The sequence below is a fragment of the Manis javanica genome, chromosome 9, assembly GCF_040802235.1.
Source record: "Manis javanica isolate MJ-LG chromosome 9, MJ_LKY, whole genome shotgun sequence".
In the NCBI taxonomy this organism is placed as follows: Eukaryota; Metazoa; Chordata; class Mammalia; order Pholidota; family Manidae; genus Manis; species Manis javanica.
The window spans coordinates 1,996,707-2,019,548 of NC_133164.1; the positions used below are offsets into that span (position 1 = coordinate 1,996,707).

General features: G+C 55.0%; 3 long non-coding RNA genes across 6 annotated transcripts; 2 read left to right on the forward strand and 1 right to left on the reverse strand.

Annotated features, from left to right (window-relative positions):
- Positions 1–5,408: 5,408 nt before the first annotated feature.
- On the reverse strand, positions 5,409–9,381 carry LOC140843336 (uncharacterized). Of its 2 annotated transcripts, none has more exons than XR_012120963.1 (3): positions 9,151–9,381; positions 8,982–9,055; positions 5,409–8,657 (listed from the first exon to the last, which is right to left on the reverse strand). It is a non-coding gene; the product is annotated as an uncharacterized lncRNA (long non-coding RNA). The 2 variants fall into 2 exon arrangements; XR_012120964.1 differs by having other exon boundaries at positions 5,409–5,799; positions 6,099–8,657; positions 8,982–9,381.
- A 60-nt stretch (positions 9,382–9,441) lies between these two features.
- Positions 9,442–13,550, forward strand: LOC140843335 (uncharacterized). The gene is made up of 3 exons (XR_012120962.1): positions 9,442–9,593; positions 12,051–12,113; positions 13,428–13,550. It is a non-coding gene; the product is annotated as an uncharacterized lncRNA (long non-coding RNA).
- An 828-nt stretch (positions 13,551–14,378) lies between these two features.
- On the forward strand, positions 14,379–22,640 carry LOC108390735 (uncharacterized). Of its 3 annotated transcripts, none has more exons than XR_012121306.1 (4): positions 14,379–14,477; positions 15,273–15,385; positions 17,480–17,560; positions 19,948–22,640. It is a non-coding gene; the product is annotated as an uncharacterized lncRNA (long non-coding RNA). The 3 variants fall into 3 exon arrangements; XR_012121305.1 differs by having other exon boundaries at positions 15,273–15,359; XR_005063056.2 differs by lacking the exon at positions 15,273–15,385.
- The last annotated feature ends 202 nt before the right edge of the window (positions 22,641–22,842 follow it).

Below are 22,842 nucleotides of genomic sequence, written 5' to 3' on the forward strand. Positions count from 1 at the left end.
GGGAGGGACTTGATAATAAGGGTGAATGTGGTTACTACATTCTTGTGAAACCTTCATAAGAGTGTATATCAATGATACCTTAATAAAAAAAAAAAAGAAAAATTTCCCATTTTCAAACTTTAACATAATAAATATGAATACTATAACCTACATAAACAACACTGAGGCCCTCCTTACATCCTAAGGGTGTTAAAAGGGTCCAAAGTCCACAAAGTAAGTCTGAAGCCACTGCTTGAGGATGGAATTACCTCTTTCTTTGCAAGAAGCAAAGAAACCGCAAGGGAGGTTCCCGGTTGCCGCTGCTGTGGCTTCACCCACTCGTGTTTCATAAAGGAAACTGAGCAGGTAGATTTAGACTGTCTGTCACACACAGACCCCCGCAGGCCTGCTGAGCTCCTCACACAACTTCCTAAAGCCCCACACAGCCCCTTTAAATGTGGCCAAAATGAACAAGACCCAAAGATGTAGCCTTTTTAGCACACAAAAATAAGCCAAAGTAGGTAAAATTATGCTTGTAATCCACACTTCAATAATCTGTACACTTCAAAAAGTGCAAGACTATCCAAAAATTACCCATTGACTAATGCAATCTGAAATTATTTCAAGATCTTAAGTTCATCAGAATAATGCTTTAATTTATGGAAACACAAACTTGTATTTTTTCATAATCTGAAAGATTACAAAAGGTCAACATTAGCATATTTGATCAGTAAACCTGTTTTAGTTTAGGAACATCAAACCCATGTGGTTAAGCACTTTACCTAACCTTGATAAATCATGGACAGCTGGTTTTAACTAGATTGTAGATGAGTCTCACTTGCCAAGGATTTGCCTAACTGGGAAAGTTTGATTCGTAGAACATTTCGGAGTTAGATTCTATGTGAATAATTTTTTTTAAATAGCACATTTAAAGAATACTTCAAATTCAATTAAATTCAATTTCCTTATTTTCTCAGGATTTTAGGAATATTCAATTTGTGTAAGTGCTTATTTATCTCCATAAACCAATCAGACGAAGCTCCTTTAAGAGACTTTGATTAATACCCTCCAGAGACAGGAACACATTGTGAGCTTCCCACAGGAGATAACATGCTTTCTCAGGTGCAGACAGGTGGTCACAGAGAACTCAGAGTTTCAGACCTAAGAAGTTACAAGAATTCAAGATTCTATAGTTTTCTAAGGAATGACTCTAGTCCCAGTGCAGTCATTTCTGACTATAAATTACTACCATGTTCATCGTGGTAAAATGCTGCAGTTGCATTTATAAATAGAGCAAAACTGGTCACTCACCCCAGGGTAATAATCAATTCCATTTCTGTAGACCAGAATCAAGTGCACATCTATCAGTTTTCTACAGTGTAAAGAGTCACAAGGTTTTGGTGTCTGGCTGGTCGGTTTCCTGCCCATCATAACTTTTCCGACAGTCTGTGAGAATCCCAGGTGAGCCTAGGGTCTCACTTGCCCGTTAGGTCTCCACTTCGACGCCGCATGCTGGAAGCACCATCTGGAACCAGGCTGCGGGGGCCCCGGGCCCGGCTCCGCTGCCTCCCTTCCAGGCTTAGCACCTGCCCCTTGCAGGGTGCAGGCCAGCGCTCCCCGCACCACCCAGCCGGCACCTGGTGAGGGGCTGGTCCTGGGATAGACACAGCCACAGATACTTGCGGCATCGACGCGAGAGAGAACTGGAGAAGCAGCCACCACTTCGGGAAAGCTGGCCTCCCTCCGGGTCGTTGCCTCCAGGGCCCGAGGGCCTGCAGGCCAGGGGGCAGCTCCCCGCTGTCTGCGGGGTCTTGACGGTTGTCTCCCACCTCAAAGCAGCACCCCGAGGTCCTAGGGCACCTGCAGGCTCGGGCTGCCATCTGTCCCCAGGTGCCTTAGGGTTTCTTGCCCGGCCTCCGCCGGGGCGGCCCGCCACGGGGGTCTCACCCCTGCGTCCCCTCGCAGGGCGCGCGTGGCCGTTCCTGGGGGTTCCTGGGGCTGCTGTCGACCAGCTCGGAGGAGTCTCCGGTTTCTCAGCTTCAGGCCGGACTTCAACGAGCCCTATAAGGCCGGGGGGCCGCGGCCCCGGGAGGGCAGAGGGCGGTGCGGCTCCCACCCCGAGCGGCTCCCCAGGCGCCCGGCCCGCCCCGGCCAGCGGCGCTCGGTATGTTTTCTGTTCGGACCTTTGCCGTTTGTGTGGTTTGCTAACACTTCCTCCCACTCTAGCTCATCGTTTTATCCTACGAACGGGGTTTTTCACATAGCAGAAGTTCGTGATTCCGATGATGCCCGGTTTCAGGTTTTCTGGATCCCGCATTTGGTGTCCATCTAAGGACTCTTCGCCTCTCCCTAGATCCCAAGTATTTTCTCATTCGCGTTTGTTTCTAAAAGTTGTATAGGTTATATTTTATACTTAAGTCTTGGATTGTATTGAGTTAATTTTTGTATAAGATTAAGGCTTAGGTTTTGGTTTTTGTTTCTTTTTCGTTTAGCCGGTGGATGTCTGCTTGCCTCCTGTTGGGCCAGTCTGTGCGGTGCATCTCCTGGTTTTCTCTCCTGCTCTGGGCTCTGTGTGTCCGTCCTCTGTCCTGCTCTAGGGTCTGTCTGCGTGTCTGTCCCCCTGCCAGTGGTGCCGTCCTGGTTACTGACCCTACATAACCAGTCGATGCTGGACAGGCCAAGTCCTCCCACTTTGTTTGCCTTTTGCAAAATCATGTTACCTGCTCTACGTCCTTGACCTTCCCCTGTGCATTTTAGAACAGTCTTGTCTGTATCTACAAAAGACTTGCTGGGACAAGATTCACTTTTAAAATCGCACCACTGAGCTTTGTCACAAACTGTGCCTCCTCGGGAGGGGGCGGCCCCTTCCTGCCATGCTCAGGGCTCACCACACAGCGACCAGTTTTAAGATGTGTCCCGGTTACCTGTCTGTCCACTTGATGAACGTGGAGACTGTCCAGGCAGCGCCTCACGCGGGAGCTGTAGCTCAACAACGGCTGAAGGAAGAAAGGCAGGAAGCAGGGAAGGGGCGGAGGGGATTCTGAGGGTGATGAGCTAGGGTGACATGTCTTTTAAATAGATTCCTGAGAAGAAATACAGCCTGTCTTTCTTGCCTCTGATGAATTGGGTTTTTTTAAATAGAAAACTCCTACCTATATTTAACTTTTAGGCCATTAACTGGGAATAATAAACAGGATAGAAGTTTTAAAGAGAGCTATTAACTAGGTGATTATATAACATTTGAATGAAAATTGCTTCATAAAAATTCCACTCATAGACTTTAAAAAGCCCTATAAAGCTATTACCATAGTTTTTTTTTAAGCTGTACTTGAACAAGATGAATACATTTTAAAAGATGCAAGTTTTTTACACACCTGTTTTTTTTACTAAACTTAGAATTCCTGCTGCTATATGCTTCCTACCCGGTCTGTTCCACACCATTATTAATTGCAAACATCAGGTAATATTTGGGAGAAAAAAATGCACTTGAATTCTGACTTAATCCACTATGCTCTGACATGCTTGCAGGAAGGGTGGATGGGGCCAGGCTACCCTGAGCGCCCAGGGCCCAGACCCCGTCCTCCGCAGCAGGCATCCCCAGGCGGGTTCTCCGAGGCCAAGCCCTAGAGCATTTGGGAGGGGGACAGCTGCTTCTCAGTTCCTCACTCTTTCACCCCTCATCTGTGAGGACGGAATGACTCACACCAAACATGCAGGCCTGCGTAATCTACACTGCACCTGTCCCCTCTGGCCTCCTGGCTGTGAGCGGAGGGCGGTGGGGCATGAAGCCTCTGAAGCAGCTGCTGTCTGTGCAAAGTAGCATGAATTACTCCACCAGCAAAGTCTAGCAGCAAACACCGAGAGGGACCGTGCATCTTGGAACTTAATTAATCCTGGGAAAAACACATAGTTACAGAGGGAAAAAAATCAAGGTCAGAATATTTCACTGATGCGTTTTCCACTCAAGTTTCTTTAGTTTTCACCATTATGTCAAACACAGAAAGAACTTAGGGGAAAATAATAAAACATAATAGCCCCCTGATTTCTCATTAACTGCTGGACAAATGCCAAGGCCTCCCCACTGAAAATAGAAACAAAGTGGGAAATTTTCTTAGTTTCTAAGAACCCAATCCACTAACACAGACCACAAAACACCCCAATTTCAACCTGCTAATAGGAAGGCAACTACCAGGAGACCCCGCCTCCCAACACACCTGGAGAAAGGTGCCTCTTGGGGTGGCGGCGGGGTAGTTAACAGTATTTTGGGGGTGAGCATAAAAGTGCCAAGGTGGTAAGATACATCACACGGCAAACTTCTAAACTCAATCATCCTTCACAAAAGTGTAAAAGGAACAAATAACAAGAGGGTGAACTGGACCCACAGAGATATTCCAAAAAGCCGCCCCTGCATTATACAGCCAGTTCCCGAGCCTCCCGACCAGGAGGTAGATTTTTAGGGTGTTGTTAGAGCATTTCCGCAAATGTGAAGCTGAAAGGAAGTGTTACCGGCAGGCTCTAGAACAGGGTCCTTGGGCCTCGTCCTCGCGTATATAAAGAATTTAGCACCCGGACTTAGGAGGCGGCGGGCAGGCCGTGCGCTTTATCGGAGAGGTGAAGAAACAGACACCTTGACAGGCCAGGGTGGGCCGCTCAGGCGAGAGTGAGCCCCGAGAAGAATCCGGGTGGCTCCCCGTATAGGGAGCGAAATGCTTCTTAGTTACCAGGTCGCCTCACGAGGGAGGTTTTCAACGAGCACACGTGCAGCTGATCACGTGCATGCACGTGCAGGGCAGCGTCATCTTGGGCAGCTTTAGTGTGTGAAATCTCCACCCGGGGGAATGTTGGTGTAATGAGGAAAAGGCACCTATCGGACACCAACACCAAACTTTCCTTATGCGCAGGTCACGAGTTGTTTGTGTCCTGGTCCACTGATTATCTGACCAAAGGGTCTCTAAGCCCGGGACATGGGGCTATACAACTTGTTGAAACAATAGGTAGACGTGGACAACAGGACATATTGGGGCCTTACAGAGCCAGGTGGACGCCAGGCAGTTGGGAGCCTCACACACGCAGTGAGCCTGAGGGGCTGTCCACAGAGACAGAGCTGCCCGCAGTCAGTGGGCTCCCGGCGCAGGGGAGATGCACAGGGCCGGCCTGGGGAGAGGCCACAGCCCCGGCAGGGACAGGCGGGGTGAGAGAGGGTGGGCCTCACACCTGACCAGCATTCCACCAATTGCCAGCAAGGCGGCTGGAGCTGGACATTCACGTCTGTCCCTGTGTTGACTACAGAAAACGAGTCCCCATCCCACCACGTCAGGACCAGCTCACGACTCTTCCTGGGGCTACAGAAGCCCAATCAAAGAAAAGCTGTAAGCTTTGTTCTAACTGGGGGTTTACCCTGGAGTCTGCAGGCACAGAATTCAGAGGGACTTTGGGAGGGAAAGTAATTAAATATTCGCACTGTCCTCTGTGTGAAATTAGTGTTTCCTTCTATGACAAGTGCAAATCACAAACCACAGTACTTGTGACTCTGTCACCAGTACAATCATATAATCATACCACATGTTACATTGGGGCGCTTACCTTGAAATAGCCACAAGTCCTTATTTATTGCATTAATAAAAATGCACATCAACTACTACAGCACCAATTTGATGTCGAGTTTGGGCAGCCCTGGACAGAGCGAGGCTGAGCGGAGGTCTGTACTGCTGAGCCTCTCAGTGTCTGTGGTCTTCACAGGAGTAGGGTGGGCGTCTGCGGGGAGGTTAGGTACGCAGAGCTGCTGCACAATGAGGAGACTCTCTGAATCTGTCCCCCAACCTGTAAGGCACACCCTGTGGATGTCCCGCTCGAGTCTGGGCAGTGTAGGGGAGCAGGGGGTGGGCACAGCAGAAGTCCTCGGGCTTTGCAACAATGGGGGAGGTCAACAAAAGGCTGCCCCCCTCTGGAATCAGAAGGAGCTTCAGACCCCCGAGATCTGGAGGACAGGGTCCCCTGTGCCCACCCTGGCTCCCATGGGCTAGGTGCAAACTGCTGCAGGATCACATGCCAGCTGCCCACCAACCACTGGGCTTGGTGCAGGCTGGCCAGGGGCTGCTGTCCTCTTAACTGGAACTGACCTCAGTTGACCGTCCAAACCTTCCTCTGGAAGCTTGGGAGCCTTCAGTGAACTCCAGAGTCCAAAATAGCTACATCAAACAGCTCCACCCGAGCAGCTGCTGCCTGGGCGGAAGACAGATTTCTGGAGCTTTCTGCTCCACCATCTCCCCTGAATCCCCTGTGATTATTCCTTAAGGGACGGGGTTACAGAGGATTTTATCCTCATCATCTTTACTTTGTTTTTCTGCCTTGTATGAAATTTGAAAACAAATGTACCACTTTCCTAATCTGAAATTTAAAATTTATAATTTGGAGAAGCAGAAGCGCGCCTCTGAGTGGCCCCACAGCCACGGCTGCCGGCTGGCCTCCCTCCCGAGTAACATGAGCTCTACCTGAGCACACAGCCAACCAGAGCAATGACTCCCCTCTCCAGAATTCTCTGCGGTTAGGTGTGGCCAAGTTCTGGCTATTGAGACATAAGCGGAAATGCGGCAGCTTCCAGAAAGCTTTTTAGATCACTGGAGCGTGCCCTTTGTCTGGCCTCCTCCCTGCAGCCTGGCAGGCAGCTGCCCCGTCCGTCTGGAACACAAGGCTTAGGACAGGCCAGGGCACGGCGATGAGATGGGTCCCAGACCCGCCAGCGCGTAGAGCCAGCCAGAGCCCGCCACCCAAGGCAGAGATCTGCTCTCCTGTGAGGCACTGTCACTCTCCGTCAGCCCTTATCCAGACTAATGGTCTCTTGTGCCACCGTTAAAAAAAGCTTTTCTTTTTTCATAAAAGAATCATTTTGTTGCCAAGTTCTGTCTTTACAGGTTGACTGTGTGCTGTGTGCTTAATTAAACACACTGAAAGCAGTTAGGTGAAATGCAGAAAGAGGCTTCTTCTCTCCCCGTTGCCACTATGCTGCCTGTGAAAATGCTCTCCAGCCGCAGGACATAAACGGCCATGACGGACAGACACTAAGCTGGTCGGGAAACATCTGTTCAAGTTTGAGTATCTGAAATAAATTGGCAGCATAGTTTATAAATAGCACAAAATGCAAAGTTTATACTTTGCCTTTGTTCAGTACAGGTGAAAACAGGGAATGTTGTGTCTGGGGGCTCTGGAGGGCTTCGGGGAGCCGGTTGACCTACAAAAGCAAACCTTAAGAGATTCCTTAACAGCAAACGCCAATCAATGATGCTTAGTTCTCTGTGCTGCAAACGAGGAAAAGAGCTCCCACCCCTTCTTCTTCTGGGAGCACTTAACTTTAGAAAATGTCTATTTTCTCCTGTCTCTGGAACGTGTGTACAAACTTTTGAAAATTAGATAGCCTTTTGTCAGCTTTATGACCCAGAAAAGTCTTTCTCAAGAACCTGGGAGCCATCTCATTGAAACGTAAACATCCAAGGAGGAAGGCCCCAATCTCCCAGGCTCTGGGACTAAAAGCCTAACTCTTGTGAACATCTGGCTCTAATTTGTGAAACTACCCCGTCAGAAGGATGGCGGACAAATGGCGCTGTCCAGTCTCTTCCTCAGGGATGAGTTCCGGGTTTTCCTGCGAGCGTGTTCGGAGTGGGTTGCCTCTGCTCAGCTCTGTAAGAGGCTGAGATTTCTTTCCATCTCTGCAATTTCATTGCCTGAGATGCACATGTCGTGCTGGGTTAGTGTTTATTCAGTCATAAAGTTGTTCTCCTTCTCTTCTAGCTTGATGGAGAGGTTCTCTGGGCTGGGGGAAGATTTTGTTTTGTCTTTCCCTAACACTAGGCAGACATGTTTCCCAAGAATGTTCCAGAAACTGTAGAAAAGGCCCCACTGAGGACCCCGGGGACAGCAGGTTGATCCTGTAACCAGCTGCAGCCGCAGGGGCTCTTCCAGTGGGGAGCGGTGTGCAGACTCCACAACCTGTGCCCGGGGGAGACAGCGCTTCCCCTGTGGTCAGGTCTGCGCTGCCTGAGGGCGGCCAGCTGTCCTGGGGAGCCTGGCACCTCCTGGGTTTCACTCTGAAAATCCCAAGACCAGGAAGTTTCCTAATGATGCAAAAAGACCTGTTTTACAGCAGCAGGCAAGCAGATCTGGGTGAAATGTATAATACCATACATTGCCCCACAGAGTAGGGGCTGAAGCAACGCTGCTGTCAGAGTCAAATGTTTACAGCTTGGATCACTGGCCTTCATGGTCACTGCTGCTGACTGCCCGCAATGGCTGACTGGGGTGCCCGGCTGACCACAGAGCCATGATCTGCAGGTGATCCACGATGATGGGTACCTATGGCCAAGCCACCAGGTGGGGAGACCTTCTGGGCATCGTGACCAGCCTGTCCTTGTCTGTGGGGGAGCGTTGCTCTTGGCAGTGAGGCAGAAAGTGCTGGGCTCATGTGACATTGTGATTCTTGGGCTATAATTTCTAAGGGTTCAATGGCAGAAATAAGAATGACCCAACACCAACAGGTGACCCAGATGCAGCTGGGAAATGCCTGGACGGCCGTGCGGCTCTCACCCCTCGGTGGGGAGGTCAGTACGGGAGCGTCCCCCAGTGCGGTGAGGGGAGTGTGGCACCACGCTCCCCACCGTGGCTCCGGGCACATCCTGGACCTTCAGCTGAAGGAGTTGGAGAAAAAGGCAAAAACAGGAAGGTCAGGGTGTCCTCCTCCCCGAGACCCCTTCTCTCCTGACACAAGTCATACGACCTTCACGTAAGAGGTGCCCTCCCTATACCCAGAGGACAGGGGCATCCTTCCACCTGAACATGGAGGGACTCCAAGAAAAGTCCCATTGAAGAGGCCTTGCCAAGCCTCCCCCAGCTGAGCACACTCTGACATACGCCCTGACCTGGCATTTCCCAAACCAAAAAAAATGCTCAGGTCTCCCGGTTTCTCCGTGTCTTCATTTCCTTTTGAAGGCTTCCGTTTCACGTGAATGTACCTTAAATAAATCTGTTCTCTTTTCTCCTGTGCATCTGCCCTTGTCAGTTTGTTTTTCAGTCCCAGCCAAGAACCCTAAGAGAGTTGAAGAAACCTTTTTCTTCCCTTACAAGAGCTGGAGTAGCCACTAAAAGAAGACGCCGTGTAGGCCAGCACCCCCCAAATCTTACGTCCTGGGATCTGGTGAAATGTACCCTCTCCCCAGGAGACGAGGTGGGTCCTCGGACTCTGCGCTTCCAACAAGCTTCCGGAAGGCGCTGTGGGAACAGGGAGGGGCCCTGCAACACTGGTGAGGGACCCAGGACAGGAGACCTCACCCAAGGCCTAGCTCCTCCCAGTCACAGGGCCTGTGAGCCAGACCCTGGGCACAGGGCATCCGCACAGGGGTCCAGCTCCTCCCACCATGAGGTCACAGACCAGCCTCCCCGCTGTGAGGTCACAGACCTGGCCCTTCCACCGTGTCCTGGAGACCAAGGGAAGCAGTGGGGCCTTCAGGAGAAGGTCCCCCCTTCAGCTGGAGGGAACATGGCAGCAGGCCTGGCGGTGACCCTCCCTGCCCTGCTGCTGTCCTGCTGGCGAGAAGCTGACCTCCAGCCACTCAGCAGTACCCCAGGTACCGTACCCAGGGCCCACGTGGCCGGTGGGCACGTCACCTTCCTGGCCCCGAGCCAGGCGAGCTCTCCGCACCCCGCCTCCCCGAATCACGCTGTTTCCCGGGAGAACGAGTGAAAGACACGGACAGCGGTGCATCCCGGCCACCCAGACCTCACTCCCGCGGCCCCACGAAGGCCAAGGGCAGGGTTGGCTCCAGCAGCCCCGAGCGGGCCCCACGTGCCTTCGGCTCAGCCCTCGGGCCCTGGCCACCCCCATGTGGGGATTGGGACAGTGGTGGGGTGGCCTTCCCGGCGTGCAACCCGCTGGCAGGAGGTGAGGGCGGCAGAGAGGGGATGCGGCCTCCGGGGCGCCTTCCTGCAGGGAAGCCACATGCTCAGGCCACGTGCTGCCCACCCCTGACCTCCTCGGGGGTCACCAGAGCCAGAGGAAGGGGCCGCGATAGAGACCCCCGGCCCCGTCTCCCGAGGTTGGACGAGCAGGCCTGGAAGCGTCCCCCAGGGGTTCATGCAGCTCCTTGAGAGTAGGACATGCGGGTGCTGGCCCCGAGGCCCCGGCTCCCAGGGTTCCCTGGGGGACGGTCCTGCCTGGCCTGGTCCGGGTGGGAAGGCGGGCGCCACCTGGGCCCGTCACAGTAAAGCCAACATTACTTCCTTTTCCCCAGGAAACTTAGATGTGACGTGCTTGGCGGGGGTAGCGTCCCCGGGGTGCTGGGGTGGCGACGGCCTGGAGCAGGCGGGGGACGTGCGGTCACCCGGCTGCCTCCCGTCCCCCCAGCCCGCTCATCCCTGCTCGCGATCCAGCACCCCACACGCCTGGGCACGGCTCCCTTGGCCCGACTGCTTGCCGCGCCCCATGCAGCCCTGAGCGTGCCTCCCCCCCCAAGCTCGGGTGCCCCGGCCCAGGCAGCCAAACCTCGTGATCGGCAGGGTCTTCCCCAGCAGGAAAGACCAGCCGAGGGCCAGTTTCTAACTTATTTTCTCAAAGTGAACATTGCGTGTTGTTTCTGGGGTCCACTGCCTTGGGGTCACTGTTGCCGTTGGCCCCGTGGACTGGCCTGACCCCCAGGGCACGGGAGCAGCAGCCGGGGCCTCGTGATGGAGGGGTCCCAGCCCTGCTGCCCCCAGAGTCACCAGAGCACAGCCGCAGGACTCAGCTGGCGGCCTCTCCTGGGGGCCAGGACGCGCACTGTGCAAACGCGGAGACAGCGCCCATGGCTGGTCCCCGGGCGCCTGGACACCGACAGGCCGTCCGCGCAGGCGACCGCGGGCAGGCCGGGTGCAGGGCACGCACGGGACACGCACTTGGGAGCCAGCGGGCGTACAGAACATCGGTGCTTCCCGCACAGTTACCGGCTGACTGGCACGGTACTCCCATCGTGATTACGGGACAGACACGAAGCGAGAAGAATATTTTTAACAAAGTGCTTGCGCGGCACAGCTGCACCCATTCTTAATGACTCATTAATGTCTCATCCAAAGAGAAGCGCGCTTCGGCTTCATTTACGGAAGGTCAGCATCCTGGGATGCGACTGTCTTCACACGGACCTCAGCGTAGTTTCCCTGCATTGTTCTCCGCCGCGCGCACGCGGGCCCATTGCTATGCAGATTGTCCATCATTAAAGCTGTTTGAGAATCAGTGCATCGCTGGTGCGGTGCTGGGTCCCCAGGGCTGCAGGCGCTGGAGGCTCTGCTCTGGGAGGGGAAAGCGGCCCTGCCTGGGGGCCTCGCAGGCCACCTGGGGGCTGCAGGAGAGGCGGCCCCCAACCTCGCTGCAAGGCCGGGGCCTGGCCCCCCAGTGCTGAGGAAAAAGAGCTGGACGGCCCCTGGGGCGGGTGCTGCCCCAGGAATCCAGTGCTCAGGCCGCCCCCACCCCCCGCCTGGCCCGTTCGGGCAGGAAGGTGGGAGGGGGTGAGGCCGAAGCCCAGGGATCCCACGGGGCCTGCTGTCCAGGCCCGCCAGCCCACCCGTGAGACTCCGCATCTTCCCTGTGGACAGGGCCACCAGAGTCCCCCTGCCAATGGGGACAAGAAAGCGGGTGCCCGCCTCTGGGCCCTCCAGGTGGAGAGCCGTGGGGGGCCAGCGCTGCACACGCGCCCTTCCATGTCCCCCCACCACAGGCCCACTGTCAGCACGTTCAGAAAGGAGGTGTCACTGTGCTCTTTGCAAAAGGACACGTGTCCCTGTCCCTGTGCTGTGCTCAGAACACTGGGGGGGTCATCCGTGGAGCCAGGCCGTTTCCCAAGGGGCAGCGCCCGCTGAGCACACCCCGCCAGTGTGGCATTCCACCCTCCCAGCCCCCGGTCACCACCACAGGATGAGAGCCCAGGCCCAGGGACGCTGTGTGGGGCTCTGTCCCCTGGGGCAGACTGCTGGGGCCCCCGACTGAATCCATTTAGAGGGAAGGCGGTGCAGATTCCATCAACATTGTTCCCTATGGGAATTTTATTTCCTTCCAGGTCCAGCTACTGAAGTGCTATCAAATTCAAGAAATCCGGATGATGACATAGCTACAGTATTTGGTAAGGACCCACTTCACATCAAACATCCGGTCTGAGTGTGGAGGAGGTGGGTGACTGCCAGGAGGTGTTTCCCAGAAAAACCGAGGCAAGCAGCACACAGGGTGGTGGGAGGTGGGGTGGCTGGAGGCCTTGTCCCCATGGCCCGACCCTGTGAGGTCCTGCAGTCAGACAACCTTAAAATACTACACGCTGGTTGGTAAAATGTGCAGGAACCCGAAGGCCAGCCTGTGATCAAGTTCACCAGCCCAGGCCCAGGAGTGGCTGTGAATCCCTGCCTTCCCTATTGGGTCTGACAGTTCCTGACCTTGGAGATTCATAGTCCGGACATCAGCACCCCCTCCATCCCATGGGCTGACCCCCCAACATCCCAACAACCTTGGGAAAAGTGCAGAAAGAATAGAGGCATTGGGGTTCTGGATGCTTTTCTGGGGCTTTGCGAAGGAGCCGGGAAGGGAATGGCCCCCCAGCCCCCGCTCCAGCCCCACAGTCTCCCAGAGGGAACATGGAAAGCTTTAAATGTGAGAGATGAGCCCAGACGACCCCCAGGAAGATAGCAGAGGCTGTGGCTTAGAGCTTACTGTAGCAGGGCATCAGCCACTGCCATGTGCACGCAGCAGAGACTCAGGCAGGCTGCCAGTGGGGAGCTCAGGATAGAAAGGGGGCAGCTTCTGGCTGCCGTGGGGGAGGCACAGGTCAGGGGACATTTCAGCGGCACCCTAACAGAGGTGTCCACCATGGCCCTGGACTGTGTTGATCACTCGCCACAAACACTGATTTACTGGAACCTCACAAAAAGTCTAGTAAGATAAACACAGACCCCATTGTACAGACGGCAGACTTGTATGAGGTCACATTCCAGGAGAGCGGAGCCAGAATGTGGGTGCAGACCCCCCTGAGAGTCCAGGACTCTGCCCAGAGCTTCCTAGGAGGGGCAGAGGGTGTGAAGGAAGAAAACAATGCCACTCTGCAGGACTCAGGGACCAGCCGAGGGGTCTCAGAGGGGTCATGGGATGGCGGGAAGGAGGAACTGTGCCCCCCCAGCCCCCCTCCAGGCCAGGTTTCCAGCCTGTCTCTGCAGGGACAATGCTGGCTGACCAGGTGTCTGGATGGTCTCGGGCTGTCAAAGATAACTTAGGGAGGCAGTGGTCTCCCCGCCCGGACGAGGGGCCTCAGGAAGCGGGTCCCACACCCGCGGGGCTGCCTGAGGCCTGTCCCCGGTCACTGTGCCCGCAGACGGCCTTTGGTCCGCGTAGAGCTAAGGGCCTCTATCCCTGCCGCTTCGCGGGCTCTCACCTGTGCTGTGCTCTTCCCAAGACAAAATTCTAGTTCATGAGATTCTGGATCCAGACGAGTCAGCAGAGGCTGAGACACAAGCGACAGCAGGAGCATCGGCAACAAAGCTTCTCAAGAAAAAAAGCAAGTATACTTCTTCTGAAGCCTGTGATTTCACGTACTCCTAGGGGTCTATGGGGGCGAATGCACAGTCCCGGCATGTTGCCCCCTTTAAGGCCAGGTGCTGCTGGGGCAAAAGCTGTTGCAGAATCGGTTGTCCCAAACCCTGTCTGTGACCTTCCCGAGACTGAAGAGGTCAAACCCAGGCGGGCAGAGATGACGTCCCTTTATTTTGGGGTGGCCTCTGGGGGATACATGCAAGTAAGGTCTTGTCCTCAGGATGCATGTGGGGTAAAGCCAGCACAGGAACTCGGGGCACATGAAAATAGGAACTTCCGGCTCCTTACTTGGGCCTCGGAGAGCAGGGCAGGGACCAAGACCCCCCTGGACAGGGGGTTAAACTAAGGTCTGGAAAAGGACCGCCCAAGGCCACATGGCCGGCAGTGAGCAAAACACACAGGCTGCTCTCGGGGTCGCTCCAGACGCACAGAGATCAATGCGACTGCGCGCTGAGAACCGGGACTGAATATTTCGCTGGCAGTGTGAGGGGGGGGGTCCCAGGTACCAGCAATACAGCAGTGCGTGAAAATGCACCCCCAGCAGAGCAGTTCAGCGTTGCCTCGGAATCTCGCCTCCGGATGTAAATTCTGATTCCTCCCCTTGGCTCCCCAGCACCTCCCGGGGCCCAGACTGCTGGGTTCAGGGCGGCCACACGATGCCTGACTCTGTTTACATACTAGCTTTCAACATGTTTCCAGTAGAACTTGAAGACTCTGTTAGCATTCCCGCCTGGTGTTTTAAAATCACTTAAGGTCAAAATGATCGTAAGAGTGTACATTAATGTTTTCTCCAAATTTTTCATTGTTCTTCCTCAAAGAAGCCCGAGTTAGAATGAATTATCAAACCGACACCAGTAAGAAGCACCATGGACAGGACTCCATTCTGAGAATAAAGACCGACTTCCCTTTAATGGTAAATGCAACCTGGTAATCCCCCTGCCTGAGCTCAGGACGTAGCGGGAGGAAAGGTGGCCAGAGAGAAGCAGATGGAAGCAGCTCCTTTACGGAGGATAAGATGCACGGCTGGAGGCGTGGCTGTGTCACCGAGTTGGGCGGGTTTCCTGTCTCTCTTGGGGCCGAGGGACTGGCACCCCCCTGTCCCCGACACGGAGTCTGACCCTGGAAACCCAGGCCCTGGGGGAACAATGCTACCGGGGCGGCAGGCGGACAGGAGAGGAGGGCCTGCCTCACTGCCATGCCTCCCAAGCCTCCAGGGAAGCCGCTGCTCCCCCAGGGTGGGTGGGGAGAGCCCGGAGGGTCCCCAGGTGCCCCAGGAGTGGGGGAAAGTGCCGACAAGACCGCCAGTGGGCCGAGGCTCTGAGGTGGGGCCTGGCATCCCGTGGGGAAGCAGGTCTTGGCCTTACCCTGAAGCTTGCACCCCTGTGAGGGGTTCACGGGATGCCCACATGACACCTCGGGGTGGGCCCCGGGGGCAGAGTCAGGTCACAGCACAGGAGAGGAGCTGGCTCCCACGCATGTTCCCGGGCCTCACCCAGCATCTCTGCAGGCCAGGCTCATGAACCTGCATTTCAGTTCATCCCCCAAACAGTGTTCTTGAGGGGGGCCAGCACCAGCGTTTGCAGAGATTGAACAAGAGTGGGGTTCTAGCTACAGTGAGCATTCCCAGCCCCTCTGGAGTATCCACCCATCAACGTCTGCCAATTGCCTGATGTTATAAATTAAATACAGCAGGATGTGTTTCTGGCAGGGGCCCCACAGCAGCAGCAGTTCCAGGGTGAGTCTACGCTGAAAGGTCCGAGAGTTGTACCCCCTGCACCTACCTTCTGTGCCCAAGGTATTCACTGGAGATGAAGGGAGCAGGTGTGGACCGAAAATCCCGGAGATGAACTGTGAATGAGGGCCAAGGGGGAAGGTCTGAGTTAGGAGTAAGAGCTGAGGAAGAGCAGACAGGTGGGGCAACCCCACTGGCAGAGAAGCCCCCGCCCCCCAGGGCCCTGGAGCCCCCTCCTCCCTGGGAGGGACACCAAATCCGCAGACCTACCGTGAGTGTGTGGACAGCAGCAGGCTGCAGGGCCCCCGGCAGCTTGTCCCTGGACCTCTGCTCCGTCCCCAGATGGACCTGGGCCTCGCCCAGCCCTCCCTGCGAGGAGTCCTCAGCTGGGGGACATGCACTCAGCTGACCTGGGCCCCCAGGCACAGGCCACACTGGGAATAAATGAATCTGTCGGGTTAAACTGTTCTCCTGAGCACCAGGCCAGGACTTTAGGGGCTGAAAGGAGATAGGCAAGTTACACAGTTTGGGGTGGGGTGGGCGGGGGGAACCTAGAAGGGAATTTGGGGCCAAACAGAGTTAGTTACCCTGCCTTCTGGGTGCTCGGGGTTACCAAGAAAAAGGAGGGTGGTGGTGAGGGCAGAGAGCAGCGTCCTTGGGCCACCACCATGTAGACCTGCTTCACAGGGTCCTGACGGACTGATCCCCGGTTAAACAGAAGCCCCCCCTGCACACCTGTCCTTCAGGCATCTCTGTGGCCAGGCTGGCAGTGGCCCACTGATCCGGTTTTGCCCCAGCAGCTTTCTGACAAATGACCAGCATCCCCTGAGCCTGAGTCAAGCTTTGCTTCCCCACACCAGCTCAAGCCATGATTGACCCCAAAGTCAAGGCCTGAGATTCAGCAATGAGGCAGCCCCCAGGTCCACTGCATACCCCAGGCCCCTCTGCCTGTGCCACCTCCCCACAGAAAGCCCAGGGTGCTAGTAAATGGTCTCGTGAAGACGCAACACTGCAAACGCGCCTTTGGCTCCAAGACGCCCTTGTCTGCCCTCTGCAGCCGGGTGCCAAGACGCTGCTACGCTTCCTAACAGCATGCCCAGGCCAGGGGACAACAAGCTGGGCACTTCGGCCTAATACCCCACCCATATTTGCGTGGACAGAAAGGCAAAGGGGCCCCTTGGTCTCTGCAAAGGCTCGTGTCTTGTGTCCAGCTGATGTCCAGCTCCTGCCCCGCCTGCCTCTGGCCAGACGCAGCAGTTTTCTTTACCCTTCAGGTCACAAGGCAGCAATGTGGCCTGTGACTTGGGACTCTGCCCCAGTGGGGCACCTGGCTGGTGGCCTCCACTAACCTGAGGACCAGTGTATGAGGGGGAACATTACAAATCGCTGTTTGCACACATCAGAAACAGCCCAGTCCCCCTGATGTCACAGGCCCTGCCCACAGAACAGAGCCTGTCTCCCTGCCCCCGCCTCTTGCTCCTGCCAGAGTGCCTCAGGGAGCAGGTGCGAATCCTGAAACTCCTACGGCCATGGCCTCCTGTGAGGAACAAACTTCCGGGATCCTGGCCTCAGCCCACGGGCACACAGCGCTGGCGGGCAACGGGCGGGCAGTGGGCAGCACTGTGTCCGTTTATGCCACGAGCCAAGCAGTCCCTAGAGCTTTGGACTCACTGTGGCCCCGGCATGTCCTCCCCAAAGACACCATGACACTGTCTTTATGAGCCACACCTTGGAATTAAGAGGCAAAGGGATTTCAAGCAGGGCCCAAAGCAAGAACCGCTCGGGTGAAATTCAGCCGCAGAGCAGGGCGGCCCCTGGGGCTCAGTCTTCCCTAGCTTAGTCTTCTGTACTGGGCTGCTCGGTGCTCCTGTCATTCTCTGACAGTGTCACCTGGCATGGGGGTGGAGGATGACGGGGGCAACCCCGTGGCCTGTTGCTCACTTGGTGAACAGAGCACACACTGGCAAAGGAAAGCCATCTGATGCCCCCAGCACTTTCTGACCTGCTGGGGAGAGAATGAGAAGCTGATGCGGGACTTGGGGACTCCGGAGCCAGGCAGGGGACAGCCGAAGAGCCTGGGGCAGGCAGCTGTCAGCAGTGGGGGAAGGGAGGGAAAACACGAGACTGGAATTAAATCGCAGTGTGTGTCAAATCACGGTCACTGTGTTTACTTTTCCCCACAGAAGAGGACAAAGAAACAATGGATCAGACTAAAAGCCCAGCAGCTCTGGAAAAAATCATCGACAGCCTTGCAAGAGCTGCAGGTACGGGGAACATGGGGCCGTATTGGTGACAGTCTGGGGATGGCTGCCTGTGCTGGGATCCTTTCCCCGTGTGAGAGTAAATCCCCGCGCAAGCCTCACGAGCAGCCCTCTGGAAGAGAAGGGGGCTCACCCTGGGCAGGCAGGCCGAGCCCCGCGGCTTCCCAGGTGGTGCCAACTCGGGACGCCCGGTCCACTGAGTCCCGGTTCAAGAGGCCCCGGGCCCCACGTGGGTGTCCCCTCTCCCTTCCCAGCTGCCCTCTTTCCCAGGAATGACGATTCATGAGGCCACTGTCACGCCCAGGTGACTAGGCCCTGGAGGCCCCCACACCACCCATCAGAACTGCCCCCACCTGGGCTGAGTCTCCCACAGGGGAGGCCCCCAGCCCCCGGCCCTTCCTACCTGCAGAAGCTGGTCCACACGTACCCCCACGGCTTCTGCCCTGGGCCCCACGCATCTCCTCGGAACTTCCCGGAACAGCTCCGAGCCCCTTCTCCAGCCAGGTCTCCTCCCCTCTCCCGGCCTTCGAGGGGACTCCACAGTCACACTGATGGTCCTCACCAACAGCCCTGCCATCTACGTGCCGCCCGTCTGTCCACACACCCTTAGACTGCACTGCTTTGGGGACACACCACACTGTCATTTCAAGCCAATGCTCATGGAAACTTCCAGAGCTTTGGACAATGGGCTACTGCTAAGCCACATCCATTGGCATTTTGTAGACCCAACTTCAGGGCCAAATGCTTAAACCCAGTCACCTCCATTCACTGTCATCTAGTGTTTATTGAGCACCTGCTCCGTGCCCGGCGCTGCTGTGAGGGTTCAGGATTCACCACCGTGGCCAGGAGCCCGGCTCCCTGGAGCTCACATCCCAGGGCTGGCACATGTGCCTCCCTGGTCTGGCCTGGCGAGAATGTCTGCATCCTGCCCCCACCCCTGGCCACGCTCCGAGCCTCTGGGCACCCTCGGTGCAGAGGCCCACTTGCCCTTTCTTTGAATGCCAGGGGGAAGGGGTCCCAGACACATCCCTAGAGGCCTTTCTGTAGCACAGCCTGCCCCAAGCACAGGCCAGGAGCTGCCCTGACCCAGTGGGGCCAATGCCAGTCCTGGGGCCCCATCACCTGCCCCCATTGCAGGGCCAGTCCAACCCAGTCAGAGGGGGGAGGGGTTGCCCTGCCTGCTGCTTGTCCACCAGCCTGTCACCCAGCCAGTGTCTGCCACAGTAGACGTGGGTTTCATGCACGGCTTCACCAAGTCCCCAGGCCCCTGGGACTCGATGCTCTGACGTGAGAATACTAAAGTCTCCTGCACCTGAATTGCCCAGAGACGGGGCACCTGCCCTGCTGGGGCTCCTCTACGGCAGCCCAGTGCCCCCCGCCTGGGGTCGGGGCCCAGCGGTGCCTGAACAGGGAGCACCACACGTCCTTGGTGGACCTCCCCGGATGGTGCCACAGGAACGGGCTCCACAGGGGGCAGCCCCAGAGGGGAGGGGGGCACCCAGCCAGCAGAGCTCAGAGAGGCCCCTGATGGGCCTCGGCAGAAGGCAGGGAAAGGACGCAGTAAAGGGGCCGACAGGCTGGGGAAAGCCCACAGCAGCCTAGCCCCTGGCACCCCCACACCATCCCTCCCAGGTCGCCTTCGCACGGCCCCGCCCACACCTCTGCTGGCTCCTCCCCCGACCTCTGGGTCTGCGAAGTCCTGCCAGCCTCACCTAAACCCACACTTGGACTTTCTGCACCTCTGACATCCTCCGAGCGTCTCCACGGAGCTGTCCAGCTCGCCACGCTCAGGATGCCCCCACCAGCCGCATCCCACCCAGGACTGTCTCTGCTCACCAGCCCCACCCAGTCACCCCGCTCCTCTCGCAAAGCCGACGAGGAGAATGGCACCCACTGAGGTGCTCATCATCATGCAGAACTAGAGGGTCCAGCTCACCCTCAGTGGGAGCTGGTGGGGGCTCGGAGAGCAGGGTTCAGATTCCCATGCTGCCCCGAAGGAGTTGTGTGCCCCCAGGGTGACCTTGGGCCAGTGACAGCACCTCCTGAACTTCAATTTCTTCATCCTCAAAGAAGACTCCGTAGAGCACCTGCCTCTCAGGGTGCAGGGGTGGGATGAGGTGACGGCTGAGTGCACGGCACCTGTCTGCATGCGTGCAGCCCACCTTGACCAGAGGGAGGCTCACACCTCCCGTCCCCAGCAGGGCGTCTGCGCTGGGCCGGGGAGCGGGGAAGCCGGCGCTGCCTGCCTGCCTGCCTGCCTGGCCTGTGCTCGGCCTCCCACCCATGCCCGGCCCAGTGCCCACAGATGTGAGCGGGCCTCGGGAGGACCCGAAATACAGGCTCACAGGAGCACCCAGAATTCCTCAAGAACAGCTCCTCTTTCCAAACAGGAAACCCTCCCAAGCAAAGAAGAAAGAAGCGTAAATGTCTGTTCAAAGGCGCCAAAAACCATGAGGAGAAACAGAGCCTAAGCTGAGAGCTCGAGCCTGCTGGCAGGGCCCCCGCTGACTCACCGCTGGGCGGGGGCGTGAAAGGGAATTACTGACCGTTCTGTGCAAAGGTGAATCGTTTTATTCAAGGAGCGCCAAATAAAACAAACACGTTGAAATATTAAGTCAGAGGCAGTGCACTTTTTTTCCTTAAGCAAAAGAAGAAATGAAAATCTAATTGAGCCTGAAAAATTCTAAGAGTGCCCGAAGCTTGCTGTTTTCTGACTGGGTGAGCTTCCAAGGGACCTCAGAACCTGTGTAGTCATCAGGGAACCCCAGAGAAGCAAGGACGAGATGTACGTATAAACACAGAAAGATGTGTCGTGGAGAATCGGCTCACGTGACAGGGAGGCTGACGGGCCCCAAGCTGTGCCGTCGGCGGGCTGGAGACGCTGCGGAGCTCGCGCACGGGCGAGGCAGAGGCGAGTGGGCATTTCACCCTTTGCTCTTTTCAACATTGTCCATCCTCTCTTCTCTTTGGGCTCTAGTCTGGAAGCAGCAAATTTGAAAAAAGAATCCCTTTCCCTGGTGGCTGCCCCCTGCCAGGTGCACGACGTGACCCACGGCGGGAGCTGGGTTTCAGCTCCGGTCCAGGGTACAACCCAAGCCAACCTACTGGGCAGCCCAAGACCAAGAGCCATGAGGGCTGGTGAGTCGTGGCGAGGAGAAGACACTCCGCCTTCCAGGTCCTCTGAGGAGGCAAGAAGGAAAGCGCTAGGCTCAAGGCACGGGCGGGCTTAGGGTGTGATGGAAACGGGGGTGCTGAGGCTCTGCTCTCCCCTTTTCCTTCAAAACGGGCCTTTGGTCAAGCCCAGCCCTCAGCCAAAGACACCGTGTGTATTCCTCCAGGAGGAAGCCAAATGCAACCAGTTATATTGATTTATCCATAGATGATACATTAGTTTCGAACATGGCAGAGCTGACCGACTGAAAATACAAGATACATGTCTACATAGATATAGGTATATAGATGTATGCAACTTAAAATTTTCCACTAGCCACGTGAAGAAAAGTAAAAACAAAGAAGTGAAATTAATTTTAATAATGCACTTGATTTAACCCAATGTTTCCAAAATATTATAAATCTAATATGTACTCTATTAAAAATTACTAGTGAGATATTTTATATTCTTTTATTCTTATTACTAAGTCTTTGCAATACTGTGGGTGTGTTACAGCACATCTCAGTTGGAGCATTAAATTTTCATTGGAAATATTGGATCGATACTGAGATTTCACAAGAGTTAGTTTAAAGACCAGTGACTCATATCCAAGTCGTTCTTAAGTTGTTTAAACAGACTTAAAATTTTTCCAACAACTGAATCAAGTAAATCCAAATCTAAGTTGATTAAAATTAAAAGTGATAAATAAAATTGAATAAAATGTAAATTCTAGTTCTTTGATCTCACTGGTGCATCTGGGCTAGTCTGTGCCATTTGGGTTTCAAGTTCAATGAAAAGGTGTCAGCAAGTTTTAAGCCACCACTGTTGTTAGATTTATATCTTCAGAAGATCCTCTTGCTGCTGGACAGGAAAAGCTGAGAGGCTGTCACATTAGTTTAAGCAAAAGCATGTGGATGGGGCAGGAGAGGAAAGAGGTGCATGTACTCGAGACATCCTGGGAGGTGCAGCTGCCAGGCCCCGCCTATGGGGTAGGCGGGGGTGAGGAGAGTGTTGACACATGGCGGCTGTACTTGAGCCACGGGGCCGACGTTGGGTCCTGTGCAGACAGAGGCCTGTGTGGGGGTGAGCAGGGTAACTGTGCTGGTGTGGAGGCACACAGGAGTTTCATTTAGGGTATAAGTGGATATACCTGGTAGAGGCCCAAATGGAGATGGGCACTAACCCGTTGGATTTATGAGTCTGGGCCACAGGAAAGGTCAGAGCTGGAGACCTGACTCTGGGAATCACCAGCATTAAAATGGTAATTGAAGGCATGAGAGTCAAGGAGATTGGCTAGGAAGAAAACGTGGGGAGCAGGAGATCTAGGACTGGGGGTCCTCAAACATTTGGAGGTTGGACAGGAGACTTAGAGGCTCACAGAAGCCAGGAGGACAGAGTGGTTTATAAAGGCACCGATGGAAATCCATTGACTGCCCCTGAAATATCAGGTTAGGATAGAGAGTTACTGCGGGTTCAGCAAGCAGGTCCATGATGAATTTGACTGGAGCTCAGCATGACAGTGCTGGGCACTAACACCCACCTGGAATAGGCTGGAGAAATTCAAGTCAATAGTTCTATGTATTCTTTCAAGTTAAGCCTTGAAGGGAAACAGAGTGCACGGTAGCTGAAAAGGTGTGTGAGTTGTTGTCCTAAGGCAGAGTCACTGCAAGTGACCAGCAGCTTTGCCTGCTGACGCCATGAGTACGGTCGGCAGGGCAGGACAAAGCACGGACTGCCGAGCATCTCACCTATTGGATGTTTACGTTTCCCTCCAGAGAACCGCCTGCTCATATCCTTTGTCCATTTTCCTTTGTTGTTTATCTTTTCCTTGTTGATTCGTAGAAGTTCTTTGTTTATGCTGAATATGTATCCTTTATATGCTCAATGACTTGCACACTGTTTCCTTTGGTCTGTAGCTTATCTTTCGCTTTGTTTCTGGTGCCTTTTGTCAAAATAAAGTTATTAATTATAACAGACAAATCTGCCCAATTTTTTCTTGTATAGTTGTACTTCATGCCGTGGTAAGGAATCCTTCACTATCCTGCTGTCATGAAGAGGGTCTGCTGTTTCCTTCCAAATCTTTTTCACATTTGCTTTCACATTCATGTCTAATCCACGTGGAACACGATTTTTA